Source organism: Sapajus apella, unplaced genomic scaffold, assembly GCF_009761245.1.
Source record: "Sapajus apella isolate SASKATOON/1434 unplaced genomic scaffold, GSC_monkey_1.0 scaffold24, whole genome shotgun sequence".
Lineage (NCBI taxonomy): Eukaryota > Metazoa > Chordata > Mammalia > Primates > Cebidae > Sapajus > Sapajus apella.
Window position 1 is genome coordinate 2405791 of NW_022436964.1, and position 4215 is coordinate 2410005.

A 4215-nucleotide genomic window follows, 5' to 3' on the forward strand; every position below is an offset into this window, starting at 1 on the left:
ACTTCCTAAGTATGGATTATTTCCAACCAGCAGAACGAGAATTGTTTTTTTCCATCCTGGCTTGGGTCCAAGGACCAAGATCATGCTAATTAAGTACATAGAAGAGAATGACCCCAGCCTTCAGAGCTTATTTTACCACATTTTTCAATCTCTTACTGACCCTGGGTGTCTAGGCTATATTTCCTGGTAACTATGGCAACATCCCCATTTTTTGTTGGCTCTCCTGGCACTCTCTTATAGGATTACATGATTTATGCCTCCTCAGTATTTTCCATTTATATTTTACTACCATGTCTTAAATAAAACATTTAATTGACTGGAATGTGAATTCAAAACCAGTTACATTGCACTGTTTATTGTACCCAAGCCTGTACTTCAGGAATTTAATTTATAGAGAGGTGGTCATGTCGGTAAATACATGACAGGTACTTGGAGATGCTGGTATCTCCTTGTTTTACTAAAACTTGCAGAGCAATGGTACCTCCTGAGCCTGGCTGGCCTAGTTTAGCAGGATTTACTCTATTATGAAGAAAAGAATGTTCTATTCTAAAAGTGATGGGAACTTCCAGTGGTGGTTGAATAATTTGAGAGAAATGTATTACAGATATATATAGCCTTTCCTAATGGCCTTCCTCACATGATGGAATTGGTTTCCTTGGAAGAAAACCTGGGACATCATTCTTGTGTTCATAAAAATGCTCAATAGAAATCAGAGTCTCCATCCTGTGGTGCCATCACAAGCTTTTTATACTATTGTTCAGGCCAGAAATGAACAGGAACAATTATGAAACAAAACAATCTGTTTCCCTAATTCTGAAGAATGGCCTGAAGCCTTCCACTCAGGGTTTAACTGGGCTCTTCTAGTCCCTCCCAGGGTTGGAAGGGATGTCCCTGGTAATCCACAAAGGTGTCCCAGCAGTGCCTAAACTCATTGTATTTCACCATGGAAATTGGGGCCCCAGCTTTGTCCAGCCTGTGCAGGCCCTTATTATATCCTCATTGATAATCATAGATGTGGGCAGAGAAGATGCAAAGGCTTATGTGTGGGTTTTCTTGATGGAATTTAGCAACCTCCTGGGCACAGCTGAAGCAGGGGCTCCAGAAGATAAAGCAGGTGACCCTGTAGCACTGGGCTGGGTGCAGCTTCCAAAAGGAAATCGGGTCCAGGAGGCACAGCTCTGCATGGCGGCCTTCAAGGAAACCAGGATTATTTGAAGCCTTGTTGAGTATGATGCCCCTGTACAGGTCCAGCAGGACCCAGGTGCCATTGTGCAGGTGCTCCACCTCGTAACGCAGGTGGGTCTAGTGCTGTCCAAGGACCTAAGGGTCACTGGTAAAGTTGTAAGTGAATAAGCCTGGATCCATCAAGTGTCTGAGAACCTCCCCCAGCATGATGTGCAGTAATGTATAATGTTTAGGCAGCTTATTCCAAGGCTTCTACAATCTTTGGTTGTACATGAACTTGTCCCAACAGTGTTGAAATTCGCCATAATTCATGCTCTTCATGGTGGCATGCGGACTGTCTCTTTTCTGACACAGCCTGCGAAGCTCCTCACAGTAATGAGGGTCCCAGAAGCAGTAGAGGCAGGCCACGAAGATGGTCAGGGTGACCTCAGCCAAGAACTCGGCCACATTCCTTGCACACACTGTGCAGGGGCTCCAGGATACAAACCAGGTGACTTTGTACTCCCGGTCGCTATGCAGCTTCCAGTTGAGGAACCAATGAAGGAATCTCATCTCTGGGTGGTGTTGAGGCTTGGAATAGATCTCGCCTTGAAAGGTCCTTGCAACCAAAAGGGGCCTTAAGGTGTCCTTTGTTTTCATTTTCACTTCATAGCACAGCCAGATGGTATTCCAATGAGAATGGATGAGTCTATTATAAAAGTTGTAGAAGAATGTATCTGGATTCATTTGCGCCACCGTGTTTCTGGTCTGAGGCTTCATCTGTGGCCAGCTAGTCCCAACCATGATCTTGGTCTGGACCACTAGGGTTTCACTTTCTGCTACCAAGTATTTTGTATTTTCATAATTATTGCAGGGAAGATTTATTTCTTAGATTGTACCAGTCTAATGACTCACTGGAACCCAATGAGATACTAGAATTTCAGTACTTATAGATAGTACCATGAAATTTTTCTGTTATTAACAGAAATGAAAGAAAATATCCATTTTAACGATGGGAAAGAAGTGTTTTATGTATGTATAATTTCTTTTTAACATTGAGAGGCATAGACTTATTAGATACATGTGTTCTCTCTATTACTGACACCTGAGTAATTCTCTTAGGGAAAGTCCTTGGAAGTTTTCCATGCTCTTGTTAGCTTTATGAAGTACCCTCCATAGTATGCTATGTGAAATTTTCAAAATCTAACCCAGGCTATCTTTGATAGTGTGTACGGGCCACATAGGCTCTCTGGCTCTATCATCTTGCGTGGGTAGGCAAAGGTCATCATACATAGGATTTAACCATGAAAGTTCCTTTGCCTTTGATATTGGCACAGCCATATCTGTTATGGGACTCTTTTATATTTCCATTATTACCACTTGTGATGCATGACTGTCTCCTTTATGTAACAGGTCTGGGAAGTGGAAATATGTTCGATATAAACCTACTTCTCTCCCCTCATTTCTATCTTCTCCTTCTTCCTGTTCTCCATTCTCACCTGTCTTCCTACAGTTCCATAATTTTTGGTAACTAGCTTAACAGAAGAGTTTTAGATGCTCATGCTTTTGGAGGGCACAAATATGGTACTGAATATGCATTTTGTTTATTCAGAATTATTATTTTTAGGAAATCCAACCAGTGGCAAATTAAAAATGTTGCTTAATGAGATTTTTAACCTTTCTACCTATACACTTATTTTAAACAATTTGTTGCTTAGACATATAATTTGTTAAGGTTGGTGGGATCTTTGAGGATGATTCTCTGACATGAGTATTTTTTAAATCATCATTATCACAAGACTGTTGACATAGTTTAGATATTTGTCTATGCCCAAATCTCATGTTGAATTGTAATCCCCAATGATGGAGGTGGGACCTGGTGGGTGGCGTTTGGGTCATGGAGGCAGATACCTCAATAGTTTAGTGCTTTCTTCTTGATACTGAGTGAGTTCTCAGAGATCTGGTTGTTTTAGTGTGTGGTGTTACCCGACTTCAAACTATACTACAAGGCTACAGTGACCAAAACATCATGGTACTGGTACAAAGACAGGCACATAGATCAATGGAACACAATAGGGATCCCAGAAATAAGGCCACACATCTAATATCTTTGACAAAACTGACAAAAACAAGCAATGGGGAAAAGACTCCCTATTCAATAAATGTTGCTGGGCTAACTGGCTAGCCATATGCAGAAGACTGAAGCTGGACCTCTTCCTTACACGCTATACAAAAATCAACTCAAGATGGATTAAAGACCTAAATGTAAAACCCAAAACTATAGAAACCCTGAAAGACAACCTAGGAAAACTATCCTAGACCTAGGATTGGGCAAAGATTTCATGACAAAGACACCAAGAGCAACCACAACAAAAGCAAAAATTGACAAATCAGATCTAATTAAACTTAAGAGCTTCTGCACAGCAAAAGAAACTAACAGCAGAGTAAACAACCTACAGAATGAGAGAAAATATTTGCAAACTATACATCTGACAAAAGTCTAATATCTCACATCTATAAGGAACTTACCAAATTTATAAGAGAAAAAGAACCACATTAAAAAGTGGGCAAAGGACATGAACAGACACTTCTCAAAAGAAGACACATATGTGGCCAACAAGCATATGAAAAAAAGCTGAATATCACTGATCGTTAGAGAAATGCAAATCTAACCTGCTGGGAAATTTCTAGTACTATAGCTAAAAGTTAGTTGGCAGCTTCTTATTGGTTAGCCTGAAGTGTCATTTCTCTCCCTCCTTCCTCCTCCCCACCCACCACCCCCCGCCTCAACAGGGTCTAGCTCCGTTGCACAGGCTGGAGTGCAGCAGTGCAATCTCCGCTTACTGCAACCTTGGTTCAAACTATTCTCCCACCTCAGCCTCCCAGGTGGCTGAGACTACATATACATGCCACCACGCCCGGCTGATTTTTTATAGAGATAGGTTTCACTATGTTGGCCAGGCTGGTCTCAAATTCCTGAGCTCAGGTGATCCACCCGCCTTGGCCTCCCAAAGTGCTGGGATGACAGGTGTGAGCCACTGTGCCTGGCCT

The 4215-nt window shown here is 41.8% G+C and overlaps 1 pseudogene; it reads right to left on the bottom strand.

Moving 5' to 3' along the window:
- Positions 1-801: 801 nt before the first annotated feature.
- On the bottom strand, positions 802-3170 carry LOC116559760 (annotated as a pseudogene).
- Between the last annotated feature and the right edge of the window lie 1045 nt (positions 3171-4215).